The following is a 24,206-nucleotide window of genomic DNA, read 5'->3' as shown; positions in this document are numbered from 1 at the left end:
AATGAGTAGTATTAATGATTAATGTCAGGTAATACCAGAATCTCATTCAGAGATTACAGTGAGAAGGTACAGTACATATGGCAATTTTTATCAGTCAAACTGATAAGTATATCTGTTTGAATTTGTTTGAGGTACAGTTTTATGTCTTATTTTAACACGTCAGGATATACTTAAAAAATGGCAATGATTGAAATCAAACAAATGTTCAAGTGAACAAGTCAATTCGAATAGATTTCATTTCTTATGTTATGGCATGGACTAGTAGGGCCGAACTGGCCTGTTCTGTGCTGTAAGTGGTTATATGGTTATACATGGTCTGGGTGGTTTGGTTGCAATAACTTTAACATCCACGTTTTGTATACCTGAGATTTAGACTTTATTATCACATGTAAATTTATCAGTCTGGGGAATTCATTGAATTTCTAAGAAACTCAAAGAAAGGAAACATTTGCTCGCTCAATTTCAAAGAGAAAGATATCACTGAGAGGAGACTTTGCCTATACTCATTGTGATAGATCGCTATCAGTCAGCTGTTAATCAAATGGCAACAGGTTCTGTCAGATTATTCTAAACTCTTGTAAATTTGATGAATAATTCATTTAAGGAGTGGCTTTGAATAGTTAATTTATTACTAATTTAGCTTGTCTGGAAAAAAAATCAGTGTCTGAGTGAACATATTGTTTTTCCTAACACAGGTTTTAAAGCTAGGGAATTCTGTATTTAATAAAAACAAAATCTGTTGGTGCTTTTTCTCGTAACTGTAATGTCTGGACATCATCAAAATGCAAACTTTATCACAACTTTTATAGCATCTTTTCTTTATTTCAGAATTTGATGCAATAGTGATTTTCCAATGGTAGAAATATTAAGTGATAATTTACAGTTGTCACATCATTAATATGGTACAATTAAAACCCCTGATATGCGGCATCTATGGGGATTAGTAGATGCAGCATAAGTGAATTTGCTGGTTACTTGAGATTGCATGTTGCGTGATTGGCGAACTGACTGGTAGGGGGCACCAATTTTAAACTTTCTTATTTTTTTACCTATTTATTTTCCATGATTTTTTTTAATGGTTACTTGAAGCTGCCAGTTGCTTGCATTTCGGTTAAGGGGGATTTTACTGTATGTATTAAAAAGTTAAATTTGCCCATCTATGGTGAATTTTGCATCTCCTTCACCAATGTCCACGCTTCGAATATTTGAGTCTAACTATGAGTTAGCCTCCCACATCAACCTATAATGGCATTAACAGAAGATATATATCCAAGAATTTAATCAAACATATTAATCTCAATTTTATTTTGATTGGAAAATATAGGCCTTTTGTTTGTTGCATTATCAAGTTTAAACTGAAACTCTGCCCTGCATCCAAGAACAAATAACTTTCAGCGATGCCTGTAGATGATTGTAGCTTAAAAATATATAAACGGTACTCACAATCTCTTTAGAATACAACTTGAAACTACCTCAACCTGATGGTTACGAATAGGTTGAAATACAAGACTGCAGATGCTTAAATCTGGAGGGAAAAAAAAGTTAAAAATAGTTTCTCTGTAGCAAAAAAGGGGTGGCATGGTTAACGTAGTGGTTAGTGCAATGCTATTACAGCGCCAGCAACCGGGGTTTGAATCTGGCGCTGTTTGTGAGGAGTTCGTATATTCTCCCTGTGACAACATTGGGTTTCCTCCAGATGCTCCAGTTTCCTCCCACCCTTCAAAAAACTTATTGGGTTGAGGGTCAATAGAATGTGATTGGGCAGGACAGGCTCAAGGGCTGCAAGTGCCTCTTACATTTAATTTAAAAACTTTTTTCATTATGAAGTTGTAATCACTAATGATTCTCTTATTGGAGCACAATGTAGCCATATATTTTGACTCAAAAAAACAATTATTATTTTTCTGCTTCATAGCATCATTGAGTTCACTACAACACTTGGAGTCACATTTGGAATAACTCATTTGTCAAAAGGCTGTATTGTGTCATGCCAGATTCCTTTGCAGTACTGAGAAGAAATCAAGGGTGATTGCATGTTACCCACTTTGCATAGTTAATAAGATAGGTAATAAAACAAATAGAGAAATGACATTTTCATTATGTTTATATTATTTCTGATTAATCCATAGAATTCTGCAGTGCAATAACTTACAATCATTGGCGTATGATACAGTATTAGCTCAGTTATTGTCCTTGTTTAAAGTAGGCTTTGGAAAGAGAGGTAGTTCATAAATTCTCATCAAATTCTTTAACTCCACACTATGGTAGTTAGACAACGTTATTGCCTGTAAGTGAGAAAACATCTAATTTGTGGACCCAAATTGCTGTTCAGTTTATAGAAATCCCATGTTGTATTTATTCAGGATAGCTAAGTTTAGTTGTTGATTTCATAAATGCCTTAGAGTGATTTTTCAGTGCCCACAACTTATTTGGCACATTGTGGCATCTCTCATCATTTGATATTTTTGTCACAGATAAATAAAGTATCTAATAAAGGGTCGTTGTCTTTAAATTACAAACCAATGTCTCTTTCCATGGATACTGCCTAATTGAATGCCCAAATGAATAAAGAGAAGTAAGTTAAGTGAGTGGGCAAAAAGGAACATTAATTCTAAACTTATCCATTATCTTTATGGATAATTTTCCAGTGTCCAGACATGGAGGCAAGGCCCTCGATTCACAATGGAGTCGGTGGACTGGGCCACATTGAAGAATTTGGCAGCAGACCTGAATTAATATGCCTCAGTAGTTATCAATTTTATTAGAACGTGTGTAGACCAGTGTGTTCCTACTAAGGCTATCTAAGAGCAAACCAGAACTAGAAGCTATGGATGAACCATGGATGAATGAAATTCTGGAGACCTGATATGTGGTGTTCAGATTAGGTAATTCAGAAACTTACAGAAAGACCAGGTACAACCTCCAGATGAACCATTACCAATGTAAAGAGTATGGTGTGCAATTCTGGTTCTCACAGTATTGGAAGGATATGATCAAGCTAGAAGGTGTGCAGAAAAGATTCATGTTTCTAGGTCTGGAGGTCTTAAGTTATAAGAAAAGATTGGATAGCCTAAGATAGTGGTTCTCATTCTTTCTCTTTCCACTCACATACCACTAAGTAATCCCTATGCCACAAGTGCTCTGTAAGGGATTGCTTAAGGTGGATGTGAATGGGAAGGGAAGGTTGAGAATCACTGCTCTAGACCCAATTGTTACTGAAATATTTTGCTTGATTAAAAATTGTAATTGGCCCATTTCCCTTTGCAGTTATGAAACCGTGCACATACAACTCAATTAGGTACGATTAAAACCGTGTTTTCAAACTTTTTCTTTCCACCCACATACCATCTTAAGCAATCCCTTACTAATCACAGAGCACCTATGGCATATTGAATACTTAAAGTGGTATGCGAGTGGAAAGAAAAAGATTGAGAACCACTGGCCTAAGACCATTTTCCCTGGTATGAAGGAAGTCAAGGAATGACCTACAAAATTATATGGTAGGATTGAAAATCATGGCTTATTTTATGCTCCCAGGGTAGGTGAATATAAAACTAGAACACATGGATTGAAAGGTGAGAGAATAAAGTCTAATGGGAATCAGAGGGTGGATTGTTCAAAGAGACAGAGAGAGGGTATATGGAATGAAGTGGTAGAGGCAGGTACAATTGCAATGTTTAAAAGTCATTTGGAAAAGTATATGGATAGGGAATGTTTAGAGAGACATGAGTCAAACACTTACAAATGGGATTTGCTTTGATAGGCATTATGAATGGCATGGACAAGTTGAGCCAAAGCACTTGAATCTAAACACTATGAATCTAATTTTGCCTTGGATTTTGAGGAAAGAAGTGATATGACTTATTGCTGCTATCAAGGAAAGTTAGCCACAACAAAGATCTAATAATTTATGTGGTGTGTGTGTGGCGCCTTTTAAGGCAAAGCAGCGAAGGAAAACACTGACTTGCATTGTAAACAGCAAATAACAGTTTTAATCTCTTTTTTAGACCACTTTTTAAGTCACTTCTGGTTCAGCCATTCCAAAACCAGAAATGACATCATAACGCTCCCCACACATCTCAGCCCACGGGCTCCGTCCCCGAGGTGTGGAGGGGGTCCAGCGCTATCTTAGCTGGCATTATAGAGATTAATTGAATGTGCAGTCCCTCTTCTACTCCCACCCCCCCCCCCCCGCCCTTTCCAGCTGCTGTTACAGGGTTGTCATTTCCTAATCCCCTTTCAGTTGCTATCAGGTAACAGTTCGAGTATTTCTGACACATATTACCTATGACAATGGTTCTCAACCTTTTTTGGTCTCAGCCCCACCTGGATTCCAGCTTAACATGCCAAGGTAGCTCTGTTAGAAACAGATCTTTATCTACTGTATATTTCAGTGTACGTTGACCTCATTTTAAGGGTTTAATGGTATATCCAGTGTACAAGTTGACCCCAATTTTCTGGATGCCTGAGTTGGCCTATTGATCAGCGTACAAGTCCCCCCCCACCCAAAGATCATGATGCCTGAGATGTGCCGATGACTGACATATACATCGACCCCCCTCCCCCCACCAAAGATCGTGGATTGATCTGCTGGGCATTGTCTGGAGTGATTGCTTTCATGGAGGGTCTATCGACACAATGACAATCGACACAGCGACGAAAATATGAAGTGAGGTTTAAGTTGAAAGTGATAGAAATGGCCAAGAAAACCAACAACTGAGCAGCTGCGAGAACATTGGATGTGGACGAGAACTTGGTGAGAGATTGGAGGAAGAAAGAAGAAACTTTAAGAAAAATACCAAAAAGGCTATGTTCTTTGAGAAAAGGAATCACTCGTTGGCCAGAGTTGGAAAATCACGTTGCAGAATGGGGATGTGAACAGAGGCAAGATTGCCACAAAGTCACCCAAAATAAAATAAGAGCATTTGCACTGCAGTGGACCAAGTCGCACCCAGACTTCATTGATGATTTTGAGGCTTCAGCAGGCTGGTGCAATCATTTCATGAACAAGAAAAATCTGGTATTATGCCAAATACCAAAAGATTTTGATCATAAAGTTGTAAGTTTACACCAATTTAAATATGTAACTGGCAGAAACAGCAGTTTGCATTACCAAATATTGGAACCCTGGACAAAACCCCCATCAATTTCGACACGATGGGCAATAGAACAGTGAAATGGAAAGGTGTTAAAACTCTGCATACCAGAAGTACAGGCCATGAAAGGACCAGGTTTACTGTGATCAGCATGGCTGATGGGACTAAGTTAAGTCCCTTGGCAATCTTCAAATGCAAAATTAAACTGAAAATGAAATTCCCTGCAGATATTTTTAGACATGTTCATGAAAAAGGATGGATGAATGAAAATGATGTAAAACTATGGATAGACAATGTGTGGGATAGGCGGCCCAGGGGATTTACACAAGAACAGAGTTTTCTGGTCTGAGATGTGTTTCGTAGCCACTTAACTGAGGAGATTAAAAATAGATTAGCCCTACATAATACTTACATGCCAGGTGATTTTGCATCTATGTTGCAACCTCTCGATGTCTGCTTGAACAAGCTATTCAAAGACCATGTGCATGAGTAAAGGAACATTTGGATGTCGAGCACAGAAAAGTCATTTACAAAAAGCTGGGCAATGCGTGATGCATCACTTGAGGTGCTGTGTAACTTTGTGCTCAAGGCATGGGACAAAGTTAAAGTAGAGACTGTGATTAAAAAATCATTTAAAACTGCAGTATCTCTTGTGGAATTGATGCAACGGAAGATGATTTGTTGTGGGACACTGTCATTGAAGCTGAAACTGCCTCATCAGATACAGTCTGGGTCCCATATGATGACTGTTTAAACAGTGAGAGTATGGATGTGTTTGCCGCCATCTTTGACTCAGACGATGATAGGGAGAGTGATTTTGAAGGGTTCTAGATGTGTTGTTGTTTTCAGACAAATATGATTTTCAAAAGTTCTAACTGTGCTGTTTTTTTCAATAAAAATATCAATAAAAATCTGTCAGTCGGGTTTTTTTGTTTTTCAAGGGTGGATTTATACGACGGATCAGTGCGGATTGGATTTTGAGCTGAATTTAAGGTCTCAAAGGTATATCTAGTGTATAAGTTGACCCCCCCTCCATTTTTTGAGCTTTTTTTGGAGTTTCATGACTGGACTTATACACTGAAATATACAGTAATATTATACAGTATTTTGTTTAATATTTTTAAAGAACAACAACACTGCAAGCATCCTCTGAACATAAAAACTCCAAATCAAAATCAAAGCTCAAGCCATTTTAATGAGACTCTTGTTCCTGAAGGATGAAACATGGTAAAGTTCCTTCCCTCAGCCTTGCGTTTTCAGTTTTCAAACGTTTCTGTAAATTCATTGAGAGCACCAACAAACTGGATGATAGTTGTGTCCTTGCCTTGTAGCCTGAGATTCATTTTGTTCAATTGATTAAAAATATCCACAAGGTAGGCAAGGGAAAATACCCACAGCTTTTCATTGAAGCAGGTTTCCAGTTTGTTCTTGAAGTTGCAAAAAAATGTACAATGGCAACTCTTCTCATAGTTCAAACACTCCCACCACATTTCCATTTGATGCCTCATGCACTTTGGTGTAGTAGAGCAGATTCTTGTGCTCTGAATCCATATCTTCGCACAATTGTTTGAACGGCTAAGGGTTCAAAGCCCCACTTTTCATGTAGTTCAAAATTTTGATGACTTTACCAAGAACATCCTGAAGCGGAGATGGAAGGGTTTTTTGAAGGAAGAAATTTCAGGTTCGTTTCCCTTTTCTCTCTGAGCATAATCAGACTCAGGACATATGGCTTGATCAGTGTCTCTCCAACTGTGTGAGGTTTCTTCTGTTGTGCAATGAGAAGGCTGACGGCATAAGAAGCTTCTATGAGATGCTTTTCTTGCTGAAGAGATACTCCACTTCCATCCAAGTACTGATGCTTCAGGCTTCCTTCCATTCGCTTGAATGTTGCAGATGAATCTGCATCAGGTATACACACACCCACCACCACCACTCTATAGTTCGGATTATGAGAGGAAGCATGAGCCTTCAAGTGTTTATTGACAGATGAAGTGAATTGGGTGAGAACATGGCATAGGGAATATAATATGGTAGAATGTGAAGTCATCCATTCTGGTAATGAAAAATAGAGAACCAAAGTAATTCTTGCCTCTAAAATTTTAAATCTTATTTTAAATTGATCGATTGAAACGTGTTGGTGTTCAGAGGATTTGAGTCCCTTTCACATGAAACAGAAAAGTTAACATCTGCACAACAAGGAATAAGGAAAGCAAACATTTTGTTAGCCTTTATTGCTATAAAGTTTGCTTATTAGAGTAATATTCAGTAATATGGAGTTACAGAGTGGCATGGCTAACGCAATGCTGTTGCAGTGCCAGGGACCACAACGGGTTTGAATCCCACGGTATCTGTAAGGAGTTTTTACGTTCTCACTGCGTCTGTATGAGTCTCCTCCCACCATTCAAAGCATACCGGGGTGGGGGGTGTTGTAGATCATTTGGGTGCAATTGGGCAGCATGGATTTAATTTGAACTAGAGTTAACTGTGTCGGGTCCTTCCTGTATAAAATCTCATAAATTATGAGCAGGACTGGCTTGCCTACCCAGGAAAGGATTTACTCGTGATAGAGGAAGTGCACAAAGATTCACCAAGTTCACCTCTCAAATGGGAGGGTTTTTATTCCCTGTGACAAGAATGAGTTTGGGAGAATGAGAATTGCTTCATTGATGCATTCAAAATTCATATAGGGCTCGAGAGGATATTTGTAATAATTTGTTTCCTCTGTTCTGGGTTGTCTCAATCAGTGTTCACAGTCTCGAAGACAATTGGCTTATCAGGACTGAAATAAAAGGAAATGTCTGAATAGTGAATATTTGTGATTCCCTATCCAAGAGATTTATGCAATCTCAGTCATTAAATAGATTCAAAATACAGAGCATTAGATTTTAGGTATTGAAAATATTAAAGAATTAATGGACAGTACAGTAAAGTAGTGCTGATCTAAAAGATTAGATATGATCTTACTGAATAGTGGAGCAGGCCCAAAGAATGGAATGAATTGCTTCTAATTGGATTTATTTTGTTGCTATTTAAGAATTTTTATATTTTGAACAATTAATCTGGGGGACATTTGAATTTTTTTCAGGACAACACGTTACCAAGCAGTAATTATGGTTTTACAGACATTAATTGATCATTTATACATTTGCAATAAAGCATTACATTATGAGTAATTTAAGGCAAGAGCACTTTGTAAATCCTACACCTTATGATGGTGGAAAAAGCTGCATAAATGAGCACCCTGTGCAGGAGCATAAAATCATTGATAGCAATATTAAGATTTATGAAAGCTGCAATAGGTTTCCATGCTCCCAGTGAAGAGGGTAGAACAAACCAGTGAATGAGAGAGAGAGAGTGATTGGTTTGGCATCCAATACATTAAATTGAGGTCCAGCTGTTCGTTCGTGCTTCAGCTGGACTAATCTCCAGCAGCATCACAAAAAATAAGTATTTATATTGTTACGAAGTGCCTTTCACAGCCTAAAATTCTCTTAAAGTGGCTATGAATGATTTCTGTTTAGTCAGTGTCTTTTCTTTGGCTTGGCTTCGCGGACGAAGATTTATGGAGGGGGTAAAAAAGTCCACGTCAGCTGCAGGCTCGTTTGTGGCTGACCAGTCCGATGCGGGACAGGCAGACACGATTGCAGCGGTTGCAAGGGAAAATTGGTTGGTTGGGGTTGGGTGTTGGGTTTTTCCTCCTTTGCCTTTTGTCAGTGAGGTGGGCTCTGCGGTCTTCTTCAAAGGAGGCTGCTGCCCGCCAAACTGTGAGGCGCCAAGATGCACGGTTTGAGGCGTTATCAGCCCACTGGCGGTGGTCAATGTGGCAGGCACCAAGAGATTTCTTTAGGCAGTCCTTGTACCTTTTCTTTGGTGCACCTCTGTCACGGTGGCCAGTGGAGAGCTCGCCATATAATACGATCTTGGGAAGGCGATGGTCCTCCATTCTGGAGACGTGACCCATCCAGCGCAGCTGGATCTTCAGCAGCGTGGACTCGATGCTGTCGACCTCTGCCATCTCGAGTACCTCGACGTTAGGGGTGTGAGCGCTCCAATGGATGTTGAGGATGGAGCGGAGACAACGCTGGTGGAAGCGTTCTAGGAGCCGTAGGTGGTGCGGGTAGAGGACCCATGATTCGGAGCCGAACAGGAGTGTGGGTATGACAACGGCTCTGTATACGCTTATCTTTGTGAGGTTTTTCAGTTGGTTGTTTTTCCAGACTCTTTTGTGTAGTCTTCCAAAGGCGCTATTTGCCTTGGCGAGTCTGTTGTCTATCTCATTGTCGATCCTTGCATCTGATGAAATGGTGCAGCCGAGATAGGTAAACTGGTTGACCGTTTTGAGTTTTGTGTGCCCGATGGAGATGTGGGGTGGCTGGTAGTCATGGTGGGGAGCTGGCTGATGGAGGACCTCAGTTTTCTTCAGGCTGACTTCCAGGCCAAACATTTTGGCAGTTTCCGCAAAGCAGGACGTCAAGCGCTGAAGAGCTGGCTCTGAATGGGCAACTAAAGCGGCATCATCTGCAAAGAGTAGTTCACGGACAAGTTTCTCTTGTGTCTTGGTGTGAGCTTGCAGGCGCCTCAGATTGAAGAGACTGCCATCCGTGCGGTACCGGATGTAAACAGCGTCTTCATTGTTGGGGTCTTTCATGGCTTGGTTCAGCATCATGCTGAAGAAGATTGAAAAGAGGGTTGGTGCGAGAACGCAGCCTTGCTTCACGCCATTGTTAATGGAGAAGGGTTCAGAGAGCTCATTGCTGTATCTGACCCGACCTTGTTGGTTTTCGTGCAGTTGGATAATCATGTTGAGGAACTTTGGGGGACATCCGATGCGCTCTAGTATTTGCCAAAGCCCTTTCCTGCTCACGGTGTCGAAGGCTTTGGTGAGGTCAACAAAGGTGATGTAGAGTCCTTTGTTTTGTTCTCTGCACTTTTCTTGGAGCTGTCTGAGGGCAAAGACCATGTCAGAGGTTCCTCTGTTTGCGCGAAAGCCGCACTGTGATTCTGGGAGAATATTCTCAGCGACACTAGGTATTATTCTATTTAGTAGAATCCTAGCGAAGATTTTGCCTGCAATGGAGAGCAACGTGATTCCCCTGTAGTTTGAGCAGTCTGATTTCTCGCCTTTGTTTTTGTACAGGGTGATGATGGTGGCATCACGAAGATCCTGAGGCAGTTTACCTTGGTCCCAACAAAGCTTGAAAAACTCATGCAGTTTGGCATGCAGAGTTTTGCCGCCAGCCTTCCAGACTTCTGGGGGGATTCCATCCATACCTGCTGCTTTGCCACTTTTCAGTTGTTCGATTGCCTTATATGTCTCATCCAGGGTGGGAACCTCATCCAGCTCTAGCCTTAGGGGCTGTTGAGGGAGCTGGAGCAGGGCGGAATCTTGGACTGAGCGGTTGGTACTGAAAAGAGATTGGAAGTGTTCTGACCATCGGTTGAGGATGGAGATCTTGTCGCTGAGGAGGACTTTGCCGTCTGAGCTGCGCAGCGGGCTTTGGACTTGGGGTGAGGGGCCGTACACAGCCTTTAGAGCCTCGTAGAAACCCCTGAAGTCGCCAATGTCCGCGCTGAGCTGTGTTCGTTTGGCGAGGCTAGTCCACCACTCATTTTGGATCTCCCGGAGTTTGCGCTGAAGATGGCTGCATGCGCGACGGAAGGCTTGTTTCTTCTCTGGACAGGACGGCTTTGTAAGGTGAGCCTGGTGGGCAGCTCGCTTCTTTGCCAGCAGCTCCTGGATTTCCTGGCTGTTTTCGTCAAACCAGTCCTTGTTTTTCCTGGAGGAGAAGCCCAGTACCTCTTCAGTGGATTGCAGTATGGTAGCCTTCAACTGATCCCAGAGGGTTTCAGGGGACGGGTCCGTGAGGTACCCGTCTTAGTCAGTGTGGTAGTCACTTAGTCACTTAGTCAGTGTGGTAGTGTAGGAAATGCAGCAGTTGTTCTGTACACCTCCAGATTCCATAACAAGTAGACGCATAATGATCATGTCACCTACATTTGGTATTGGTGATTAAGGGTTAAATATTGGTCAGGAATATTATCAAAATCAGATGAACTTATTATGCCACCAAAATGATATTTATTTATGAAAACATGTCTATCATATTTGATTACAAAGGAAGTTATCCCGTTTGAAAATGAGTAATTAAATTAGTGAAATCTTTTGAGATGTTTCTGAGAAATACATATTGTAAAATAAATACCTGGCCCTCTATGAGTATTTGAATGCAGTATTTTGTGCTGTCATTGAAAACCAATTCCATTCTGAACCATTCCCAATGGGTTTACTTCATTTACAAATTCAGTCTCAGCACATAGTAATTTCACAAGATCACACAAGACAAAGGAACAGAACCAGGCCACTAGGCCCATCGAGTCTGTTCCATAAATCTACACTAAGCTACTCTACACTAGTTCCAATTTTCAGCCTTTTCCCCATATCCCTTGATACCCTCACTAATGAGATACTTGTCTATTTCTTGTTTAAATACTCCCAGTGATCTGGCTTCCACTGCTGTATGCGGCAGTGAGTTCCACAGATCCACGACCCTCTGGCTAAAGAAGTTCTTCCTAATCTCTGTTTTAAATGGACAATTTCTAATTTTCAGACTATGGCCCCTTGTCCTCGATTTACCCACCAAGGGAAACATCTTACCCACTTCCACCCTATCTAAACCTTTCAAAGTACGAAATCTAAAAAGGTTGGAGATTACACTTTTTGCCAGTAGGCCATTTCAGATAGGCAAAAACTCGGGATGTAAAAACAGAAAACATCTGCCAAAACGCATTAAGACCTACCTCTCTGAATGAGCGGAGACAGTCTCTGAGCAGCATAATCCAACCCCTCTCCAAGAGGGATAATCTCCGCAGCACAGCCCTCCGCTGATCGATCTGAATTGGCAGCTGTCCTAAGTGGCTGTTTAGGGGTGGACTGATGATGCCGTCATCCACGACCTATCTCCCCACTCACCCCTCTCCCTCCAAGTCAGGGGCAGCGGGGACTGTCAGGGGCGGCCGGTACGGGCTGGGACAGCCATTTCGGGTTGCTTCGGCCTTTGGAGTCTCTCTCTGTGGCTCAAAACACTGCAGAGAAATGGCCATCTGCCCCCACGCAGCTGGAACTGTTCTACTGTTCTAGGAACCATAGAGCTGTTTCAGCTGCATGGGGGATTATGGGTAGGGAAGAAGACCATTGCTCTGCAGCATATTGATGACAGGTGGCGCTACGGCACCAGTAGGCCCACCTCCTCTCCTTTGAGAAGGATGCAGGAGCAGCCTTTTTGGGCTGCAGTCTGATATGGTAAGTTCAAGATTTCTGATCCGCCCCGTTACCAGTCTCCAGGCGGAGGCCCGATCTGAAATGGCTGAGTGTCTTCTGTAGAATTTGAGATTCAGCATATTTAGTTGCATAATAGGAGATGTATCAAGAACAAGCTCTCATTAAGTTGACTGCACAGAAATGTAGCTGGTTAGTTTATCTTCATGCAATGTCAGTATGTTGGTTGAAGCAAATTTAACAAAGTTTAGCAGCAGAGAAACTTTCCATGCCCTCTTCCAAACATCATACAAATTATTTGCAAGTTTTTCAGGGACAGAATAAATTTAATTAATGTTGCTTCGTGAAATGTCAGTAAAGTTTTAATGGAGCCCTGAGCCATATATGAGCACTATAAATGGGATTGATGAGAAGGTCCTTTGAGTAGAACACCAGGTGTGAGGAGGAAGAAATGGAAAAGGGCTCTTAGCTTCCACCATCATGGATTTTTGGATGGAAATTCCCTTTTGTGCACCTAAATGGAAAGCAATATTTGTGGGAATGTACTCCATGGAGAATCTGCAGGCATAAGGATAGGGCCCAAATTGCTTAATTCATGGCAAGTATATCTTTGTTTCAAAGAACTTCCTACATAAAGCTGCGGATTTGTGCAGCACATCCAAGTTTGCTGTGTATTTTGACTTAAATGGAACAAAACTTTTCAAATAAAATGTACCGTGCACCTAATTCTTTATGTTGACTTAGAGCGGCATAATATCAGAACAATTCTAATACAAAAGTAAAAGCACAGAAATGCTGACAGAACTCAGCAGGTCTCATAACATCCACATAAGGTAAAGATATTCTGTAATACCGATGTTTCAGGCCTGAGCTCTTCTTTAAATACAAAACAGATTTTAATTCCTAAAACAAAAAGCAATAGATTTCTCTCTTTCTCAGTTCTGAAGAAGGGCCTTCAACTTGAAATGTGAACTGGTTTCTTTTTCCACAGATAGTGTTTGACTAGAGATCTTCCAGCATATATTTCAGATTCCAGTTTCACCAGATTTATTTGTTTTCCACACTTTAATTTTTCTTGTTGATCCATTGTGATCTTGTTTCATTGATGTGCAGATAATGTGGCATTTTATGAAAATAATGGAAGAGCGTAACTCATCAGCCTGATAGATTGAGAATCTACTGCAGAACTACAATTGCCTTGAAATTTTGTGCCTCTAGTTAAATTGTTCATGTGCACAGGGTAATAATTCCTTTAGAAAGGCCCACAACACAATTGCAAAATACAATAGTGCACAGAGCTGTCTGTAATCAGACCAGATGCTATTTACTCTCCTGTAATAAAATAGAAATGTAATATTACACAAAGTTGCCTTTAATCTGCCATAAGGCAGACAAAGATTCATCATTAGCATTTCCCAGCATCCTTGTAGTCAGAGAAAGAGAACCAAAAGATATACCCCCAGAGTTACCAAGTGTTTGTGGATTTGCCTCCAGTACTCCCGCAGCCGCGCAAGTTTAGTTCAAGCCCTCAACAAGCAACCCGAGCCCAAATCCAAACTTCCAACTAACCAGAGATCTTTCTTCTAAGTAATATAAGAACTTGGACTCGATTTGGATGGAGCACAAAAGAGATTTATGATGATAGCCTTAGCTGTAGCAAAAAAATGTATCATGTCAACCTGGAAATTAGAAGATTGCCTGAGAATACAGCAATGGTGCATAGAAATGAATAAATGTATTCCATTGGAAAAAATAACATAATTTAAGAAATAACATCACAGTATTCGAACAAATTTGGGAACCGTACATGGACACACAACAGAGAAGTCCTACTACGGACCTCCATCACCTAAAATGACAGAAGGAGAAGAGGACGAAATGTCATACCCAGTATGTAAAAGAAGATGACACAAATTTCTTGTTTATTTTCATTGTGTGATAACATTGTTTAATGGGTTTAAACAATGAACGTTGAGTGGGTGGGCAGGGGGGTGAAGGAGGGAGGAGGGAAAAGGGGAGAAAATGACACTGTGTATATTCAAGAGGGAAATGTTTGTGTGTATTTTGGTCAGTATGGTTCATAGTGTGAAAAAAAAAAATGAGGTATCATTCGGGAGCCCTCTTTTTCCTCAACGTCCTTTTGAATCCTGGCCCTGACACCCTGCTGCTCCCATGAGCCAGCCTCCAACACCCCTCAGTCTGCCATGAGTCCGCCAGAAGTCTGCAACCTGTGTGGGCTCCTTATCCACGAGCCATCAACAGCTCACTGGCCTTTGTGTGTCCTTCAGCCACAAGCCCCTCGCTAGTCCGCCACTATGGTCACTGTCTCCTCGGGGGTCATCTCCTCTTTATTCTCCTTCTCAACAGGAGGTGTTCTCCCCGTTACTGGTGCCCTTCACTAGTCTGCTGTTCTCCCAGTGTCTGCACCCCTCAAGCTGCTGCCGCCGAGCACATGCACCACCATCTGGGGCCCAGACCCCGCGGTTGCAGGATTTTAAATAAAACATTGTTGGCTCCTTTAACAGACATTTAAAGGCTGAGATTGGTGAGTTGTAAATAAGGTCAAGGATTAAACTGGCCAAGATGAGAAAGAACTATTTAGTGAGAAATTGCAAGGGGAATTATAAAGGAGTAGGGAAAGTCTAGTAATTATAGACCAGTGAACATTACGTCTGTGGTGGGCAAGCTGTTGGAAAGGATCCTTAGGGATAGGATCTATGAGAATTATGGTCTGATTGGGGACAGTCAGCATGGCTTTATGAAGGGCAGATCATGTCTCATAAGCCTGATAGAGTTATTTGAGAAGGTGACCAGAAATATTGATGAGGGTAGTGTGGTGGATGTGGTCTAATGGATTTTAGTAAGGTGTTTGACAAGGTTGTTTTATTCATTAAGTCAGAAGGCATGGGATCCAGGGAAACTTGGCCATGTGGATTCAAAATTGGGTTGCCTATGAAAAACAGAGGGTTGTGGTGGGGAGAGTACACTCAGATTGAAGGGTTGTGTTGAGTGGAGTCCCTCAAGGATCGATTTTGGGACCTCTGCTTTTCGTGATTTTTATTAATGACTTAGATGAGGGGGTAGAATGGTGAGTTGGCAGGTTTGCAGAAGACACCAAGGTTGGTGGTGTTGTGGGTAGTGTAGAGGATTGTACCGTTTTGAGTTTTGTGTGCCCGATGGAGATGTGGGGGGGCTGGTAATCATGGTGGGGAGCTGGCTGATGGAGGACCTCTGTTTTCTTCAGGCTGACTTCCAGGCCAAACATTTTGGCAGTTTCCGCAAAGCAGGACGTCAAGCGCTGAAGAGCTGGCTCTGAATGGGCAACAGACTCGCCAAGGCAAATAGCGCCTTTAGAAGACTACACAAAAGAGTCTGGAAAAACAACCAACTGAAAAACCTCACAAAGATAAGCGTATACAGAGCCGTTGTCATACCCACACTCCTGTTCGGCTCCGAATCATGGGTCCTCTACCGGCACCACCTACGGCTCCTAGAACGCTTCCACCAGCGTTGTCTCCGCTCCATCCTCAACATCCATTGGAGCGCTTACACCCCTAACGTCGAAGTACTCGAGATGGCAGAGGTCGACAGCATCGAGTCCACGCTGCTGAAGATCCAGCTGCGCTGGATGGGTCACGTCTCCAGAATGGAGGACCATCGCCTTCCCAAGATCGTGTTATATGGCGAGCTCTCCACTGGCCACCGTGACAGAGGTGCACCAAAGAAAAGGTACAAGGACTGCCTAAAGAAATCTCTTGGTGCCTGCCACGTTGACCACCGCCAGTGGGCTGATAACGCCTCAAACCGTGCATCTTGGCGCCTCACAGTTTGGCGGGCAGCAACCTCCTTTGAAGAAGACCGCAGAGCCCACCTCACTGACAAAAGGCAAAGGAGGAAAAACCCAACACCCAACCCCAACCAACCAATTTTCCCCTGCAACCGCTGCAATCGTGTCTGCCTGTCCCGCATCGGACTGGTCAGCCACAAACGAGCCTGCAGCTGACGTGGACTTTTTACCCCCTCCATAAATCTTCGTCCGTGAAGCCAAGCCAAAGAAGAAGAGAGGATTGTAGAAGATTGCAGTGGGACATTGATAGGATGCAGATCTTGGCTGAGAATTGGCAGATGGAGTTCAACCTGGAAAAGTGTGAGGTGGTACCCTTTGGAAGGACAAACTCCAAGGCAGAGTACAAAGTTAATGGCAAGATTCTTGGTAGTGTGGAATAGCAGAGGGATCTGGAGGGGGTGGGATCCATATCCACACATCTCTGAAAGTTGCCTCACAGGTAGACAGGGAAGTTAAGAAAGCATGTGGGGTGTTGGCTTTCATAAGTTGAGGATTTGAATTTAAGAGCCATGAGGTAATTATGCAGCTCTCCAAAACTCTGGCTAGACCACACTTGGAGCTCTGAGTCCAGTTCTGGTCACCTCGTTATGGGTAAGATATGGAAGCATTAGAAAGAATGCAGAGGAGATTTACCAGGATGAGACCTAGTTTAGAGAGTATGCATTATGAGCAGAGATTAAGAGAGCTAGGGCTTTACTCTTTGGAGAGAGGGAGGGCAAGAGGAGACATGATAGAGGTATAAGATATTAAGAGGAATAGATAGGGTGGACAGCCAGCGCCTCCTTCCCAGTGCACCACTGCTCAATACAAGAGAGGCATGGTTTTATGGTAATGGATGGAAAGTTCAAAGGAGATGTTAGAGGAAGGTTTTATACCCACTGGTGCATGGAATGCACTACCTGGGTCAGTGGTGGAGGCAGGTACATTGATGAATTTCAAGAGAATATTAGACAAGGATATGGAGGAATTTAAAGTAGAGGGTCATGTGAGAGCCGGGTCTAAAGGTCAGCACAAGATTGTGGGCCAAAGGGCCTGTACTGTGCTGTTCTATAAGCAAAAATCTGCAGAAAGCAGAAAATGCTGGAAGCACTCAGCAAGTCAGGCAACATCTGGAGAAATGGAATTAATATTTCAGGTTTGAAACCTATCATCATACTGGAAAAGTGAGAATGAAAAGGATAATGTATTTTCCGTGCTGAATAGGGTAACACCAGGGTTGGCTGGTGATAGATTAATGAAGAAATCCACCTGGTTGATAGAGTAATGAAGAAAGTTAGAGAAGGGGAAAAGGAAAAAAATAAATAAAAAGATATTCTGAAATCATGAAATGCAAGTCATAGCTGTTACTAGGAGTGGAAGCCACAAAGAGAATGCTGAAAATGCCCATAAAGAAATGTCCAGATGTAATATTACCAGCATATAGGTTTACAATAGAATTTACTAGTCTGATACAAATAAAAATTGTTCATTTTACATGACTACTTTGAATTGATGTTGATTCCTGAAGATCCATTATTCTAGACAGAACATGAGATGCTGATCCTCAGAATTTTTTGGATCTCAACAGAACTGTATGAACAGCATCCATAACTTTGTTCCATCTTGCCTCTTGATTCAGTTCCTTATCCCAGTTCCTCTTCCTCCAGCAGATCTGCTCTGATAAAAGTACTTTCTTCATATTTCCTCTCTGAAATCTTCTCTCTTTCTTAACCTTAGATGCCCATATACTGTAGTTGATAGGGCCTTTCTCATCGACTTCCTGCTTTCCTCTGGGCCAAAACTAAGAGAAGGCTCCTTGCCATCCAAATCAATGGCCTTCACCTTCAGTGAACCATTCTTCATAATTTCTGCCAACTTTAACCTGATTCTACCACCATACAAGTGGGGTCCAGCCAAGAGGTTGAAAGGTATATGGGCATCAGATTGGAAGCTAATAATTATGATTATGGGGAGTGTAGTGTGTGATTGGTGGACTTAAAATTGGTATTAGAATAGCAATGGCTTCATCAGAGAGGCTTATGTTGGCAAATGCGTAGTTGAGGCTGGAGAATTAGCAGGGTATTGGGTACCCCTCTACGTACCACGACCTTCCAGAAACCAAAGAGTTACTGTCTAAGTTGCAATATGTATTCTATCCATTTAGTGGCACAATGGACATGATCATAACTGTGTGTTCAAAGTTCAAATTTGTCAGTGTGCATGTATGTATGTGTGTGTATATCTATCTATCTTTCTCTCTACATATGTCTCTCTACATATGTCTCTCTCTACAAGTGTGTCTCTCTCTACACGTGTGTATCTCTCTTTACACATGTGTCTCTCTCCACACGTGTGTGTGTCTCTCTCAAATTAAAAAATCTCATGGTTATATCTCAGGGTTTTTTTAATACACGCACACCCTCACACACTCACCATCAGCAGAAATTGCCTGAAGCGCCTCTTAGTCAGAGAAAGAGAAGGAAAAGGGAGTCCCCTCAGAGTCACCGTGTTCATGGATTTGCCTCCAGTGCCCCTGCAGCCATAGAGTCCAATCCAAACCATCAGCAGCCCGAGCTCCAAGTCCAAACCTGCAACACGATGAGGAATCCTTCGGCATCCTCTCACATCCCGGTTCCGATACCTGGTACCCCTTCAGCCAGTCTTGAGCCAGTTTCCAGCAGTCTGTAGCTCGGTGTGAATCTCTCATCCTCAGTTGCCAGCAGCCCACTGCCTGAATGGGTTCCTTTCCTTGAGTCACCAACAGCCTGCTGTCTGTATTTTGTTTTTTGGAAAATTTTATTTATCATTTGTATCAATACAGACAAAAAAATTCAATGATAACAATATTAATCATTTGATCATATGTAGTGGTACAAAAAAAAATTTTAAAATTTTCTCCCAACCCCCCCTCTCTTCCAAAATTAAGAGAGAAAAGAGATACCTACTACAAATATAATAGCATATATATTCATTAATTAGTATTATTAATTTCTAATTGAGAGGGATAGTTAAGGTGGAAGGGGTGGATGGAAACTTATTTGTAAAATCCGTATATGGCTTCCAAATACTATATATAAAAAAAAATTCAACTCTATCTCTTAACCTATATGTAATTTTTTTTTCTAAAGGTATACGATTTTGAATTTCACGGTGCCACCTACTTTATAATACTTCATTATCAACTTTCCTTGTTATCACTATATATTTCTTTGCAACCGCTATTGCGATATTTTAAATGTTTTCTTATCATTTATCCAATCTGCCCGTGTGTTTTTCAGCCTCAGAATCTTTCACAGGTCTGTCACCTCTGCTTCTCCTTCACCAATGGAGGGTTGTCTTCCTATCTCCTGGTACCCCGCTTCCCCAGAGTCTGTGACCCCTCATGGCCTGCTGCTGATCATCGGCACCGCCATCTTGGGTGCAGACCCCGCAGTTGCAGTAATTTTAAATAAAATTACTGTCGGCTCCAGTTACAGGCCTTTTAAAGCCTGTATGGAGCTGATGGCAGTCAGACTGGGCAAATGGATCCCGAGGGACTGCTGTGACTCCACTCCCCAGCAGCACACTGACATTTTGTAATGTAAACAAATTCTCTATGCAAATACATATAGGTATTCAGTAATAAATAATGAGGTCAGTAAGAGTCTTTGAGTGAGTCCATTTTTCAGGTGTCTGATGGTTGAGGGGTAACAACTATTCCTAAACATGGAGGTGCCTATTCCTGATGGCAGCAGAGCAAGTGCTGGGTCTTGTGGCTCCTTGATGATTGTTGCTGTTCTCTGATGGCAATATTCCATGTAGATGTTCTCAGTGGTGGGAAGTGATGTACTGGGCTGTGTCCACTACCTTTTATAGGGCTTTCCGTTCAGTGGTATTAATGCCCCCATGCCAGGCTGCGATGCAGCCAGTCAACACACTTTCCACTACATCTCTATAAAAGTTTACCAAGGTTTCCAATGTTATACCAAACCTCTGCAAACTCCTGAGGAAGCAGAGGTGTTGATGTACTTTCTTCACAATGGCATTAATATGATGGTTCCAGGAAAGGTTCTCCAAGATTGTGACTCAATCATCTCCCATAGACATGCAAGAAGCAGCACCAATCACTACAAGTCCTGTATGAGCTGTGGAAACTCATCTCAAAGTTGGGTATCTGCAAAAATTTGTCTCCATTTTATATTTGCTTCATGAAGGTGTGAAAGCCATGAACTGAAACAGTGGCTCCACAGCAATTGCAATGCAGCCTCATGCCAAGCAAGGCTTCGTCATTTGCAACAGCTTTCCTCAATAATTATCACCACAGTGCAACACTGCATTTCCAAACAGCTTGCTTCTACAGACTAAATGGAAAACTGCTGAACTCCAGAACAAAGATTACCCCAATCTCAGCTATTGATCTGGAGTATACAGGGAATGATTAAATATTGAGGCAATGCTCCAAGCCATCATTCACTGACCAAAATAAGAAAATGGGCCTTTCCATGAATATTTACAAATTTAAGCTCCTCTTCCATGAGTGTTAAATTTTTAATTTAAATTTAGACATACAGCGCGGTAGCAGAACCTTTCGGCCCACGACCCGTGCCACCCAATTGACCTGCGACCTCTATGTTTGAATGGTGAGAGGAAACCGGAGCACCCAGAGGAAACCCAAACGGACACAGGGAGAATGTACAAACTCTTTACAGACCATACAGACCGCGCAGGATTCAAACCCAAGTCCCGTCGTTAGCACTGTAACAATGTTGCACTCATTGCTACATTAATTGTGCCACTCGGAAGGTCCATGACAGCATAAATGTGGATTGTTTCCCTCATTTCAGGAACCACCCTTAAATGATCAAAAACACCTGGTGATGAAATTCACCACCACCTTCAGTGTTCTTAGAGGAATGCATATTTAAAGGTCCATTCCACAATCTGGCAGAATAAGCAAACCATACATCCTTTACCAGTCCAACATCCCCAATGGCTCTGATAGGCTGGCCATTCACGCACCCAAAATAAATTCACTACTCCAGGCTATGCCATGGCAAGAGATTACTAGGTGAACAGAGGGAGAGGTTCAAAGGTTCTCAAAACCTCCATGAAAAGTTATAACATCATCAATGATGTTTGGATAAAAGAGATGCAGTGTATGATGAAGGCCTTTGACAAAGTGTCACACGTGGGGCTACTTAATAAGACAAGAGTCCACGGTATAACAGGACATATGCTGGCATTGTAAACCATTGGCTGATTGGCAGGAAGCCGAGTCACAATTACAGGAGTCAATTGTATTATTTAAGAAAAGGTTAGACCGGTATATGGATGAGAAGAAGATGGAGGGTTATGGGCATTGTGCAGGGAGGTGGGACTAGAAAGGGGTGTTTGGTTCGGTGCGGACTAGAAGGGCCTAATGGCCTGTTTCCGTGCTGTAATTGTTATGTTATGTTATATTCTGGTTGCTAGTGGTGTTCCACAGGGGTCGGTGTTGGGGCCATTTCTTCATAAGTTGTTTATTAATTTTGATTATGGAATGAATGGATTTGTGGCCAAGTTTGCAAATGATGCAAAGAAAGGTAAGCTACAGAAGGACTTATTAGGAGCATGGTCATAGAAGTGGAAAATGAAATACAATTTCTGAAAGTGTACTGTCATGCACTTTGGTTGAAAAAAAATGGGCAGACTATTTTTTAAATGGGGAGAAAATTTAAAACACCCAGATGGAAAGGAGCCTGGGAGTCCTTGTGCAAGATAGCCTGAAGGTAAACTTGCATGTTGTGTTGGTGGTAAAGAAGGCAAATGCAATGCTGGAATTCATTTCAAGAGAAATAGCATACATGAGCAAGGATGAGATGTTGAGGCTTTATAAGGCACTGATGAGTCCTCACTTGGAGTATTGTGAGCAATTTTGGGCTCCTTATTTAAGAAAGGATGTGCTGAAGTGAGAAGGGATTTAGAAGAGATTCACAAGTATGATTCCGGGAATTAAAGAGTATCATATGAGGAACATTTGATAGCTTTTGGCCTGTACTTGTTAGAATGTAGGAGAATAGCGCAGGGGGGGGGGGGGGGGGGATTTCATTGAAACATTTTAAATGATGAAAGGCATGGACAGAGTGGATGAGGAAAACTTGTTTCCTATAATGGGATGATCTAGGATAAGAGGGCGCAACTTCAGGATTGAAGGGTGTCTGCTTAGAACAGAGGAATTTCTTTAACCAGTGGGTGATGAATCTGTGAAATTTGTTGCCACAGGTGATCATAGAGGCCAAGTCATTGCGTGTATAAGGCAGAGATTGATAGTTTCTTGATTAGCCAGGGTATCAAAGGTTATGGGGAGAAGGCCGGGCATTGAGGCTGAATGGGGAAAATGGATCAGCTCATGACTAAATGGCAGGGAAGACTTGATGGGCTGAATGGACTATTTCTGTTCCTATGTCTATGGACTTATACAAACCTTCTGAAATTGACCATTGTAAATGCCTGGCCCATGATGGGTCAAAAACAGGAAGAATATTCAGGAAGGCAGTTAAAATGTTGGTTCCATGCTTAAAGAGCACACAGAGGCCCAAAGTAAATAGTGGAAGGGGTGCACTGACTCCTAAACTACACATCTACCCTGTCAAGCACCTTCCTCCCACCTATGGGGGGGGGGGGTGGAATAGGGGGAGGGCTAATATCAAAGTGGTGATTAGGTGTGTGTGGCAGGTATCAGATTAAAAAAAGGAAAACCATGAATTCTTGTACATGCTATGATACATTCCTGGCTATTTCTTTGAAATTGAGTCAAGTTGTGCTGAATGGTCCTGATTCTAAAGAAATGTTTTCTATTGCGAGAAATGGGTTTAATGGTCTACTGTATTTTGTTTTTCAATATCTCTGATTTTTCATCCATAGAGAAGTGTTGAGTCTCTTCCTAGAAAAATACTTAACCCTGACCGTTCCATTGATCAGCATAGATTATGTGGCTTGGATGTGAAAAAACATGAAAAAGCAATTTGATACCATGCCTAAAAGGTTTGGATAATTCGACTCAGTAGTTTCTAATATTCTCTTCCTGCCAAGATTTAAAAATTCCTTCTCAAATTAGGCATTCTAAGATAAATTGCTATTACATTTTATTCATTGCGAAGAATTACAGATTGAGACATGAAACCTTTGCAGATGTCAGAACTGCCTCCTCCATTTCTAAAAATGTGATATTCTTTCAAGAACACATTACCTTAATTAGAAAAATAAAAGAGCAGAGTCAGTTGCAGAAGGCTGCTCCATTTATTTATTGAGAACAGAAAGCGCCCTTATAAATTCTTAACAGCAAAAGGGTTATCATGTAGCACCATTAGCTGGAAATAAAAATACCTCATGGATTTGCACTAAAGCTAATGCATTTGTAGATTTCCATAATGCTTTAATCCATGGGAAGAATGTAAAATATAATAAATAGCTATCATCATAGCATTTAGTTAGATTAATATTTCGAAATTGAGCTCACGGTCCATGTAAGAAATAAATGTACAATCTGGAGAAAAATATATTTTATAAATGTTTATATTCTTTATTTACTGGTAGTTTTGCGGTCTGAAAAGAAAGAGAGAGATGGTTGTCATTGCTGGAGATTAATCATCCAAGCCTTTGAACATCTCTGTATTTTTTCATTAGAGCAGTGTTCAACCTTCTTAAAGTGTTTTATCAGCCACCTTCCCTTTATTACAATGGAAGTGAGAATGTTCAGTTAACATTGCATTGCAACTCCTTTGAATTTAATTTGGCATGGTTACCAACTGTTTATGTAGAATACCGGGCATCTTAAAAACTTAACACAAGAATAATAAATTCCATTCCAGTGCCCTGATGTGTGTGTATTAGAAGAGGGAGGACAGATTCATTTGATATTTGATACAGTTTATATACAGGAATTAAATCCAATCTTTTAAATGGGAAGACTACAAATATTATATAACTAAATTACATTAGCAGGCGAAGCTTTAGGAAATGGAATATTATGTGGGGAAATCTGAAATTA

At 41.4% G+C, this 24,206-nt stretch overlaps 1 protein-coding gene across 1 annotated transcript in view; it reads left to right on the top strand.

Annotated features, from left to right (window-relative positions):
* The window catches only part of LOC138755378 (potassium voltage-gated channel subfamily B member 2-like), a 339,975-nt gene that overhangs the window by 157,067 nt on the left and 158,702 nt on the right, over positions 1-24,206 (top strand). The gene's annotated exons all lie outside the window — the stretch shown is intronic.

The sequence above is a fragment of the Narcine bancroftii genome, chromosome 2, assembly GCF_036971445.1.
Source record: "Narcine bancroftii isolate sNarBan1 chromosome 2, sNarBan1.hap1, whole genome shotgun sequence".
In the NCBI taxonomy this organism is placed as follows: Eukaryota; Metazoa; Chordata; class Chondrichthyes; order Torpediniformes; family Narcinidae; genus Narcine; species Narcine bancroftii.
The sequence above is the reverse complement of the archived record's forward strand: the minus strand, read 5'-3'. Positions and strand labels throughout refer to the sequence as shown.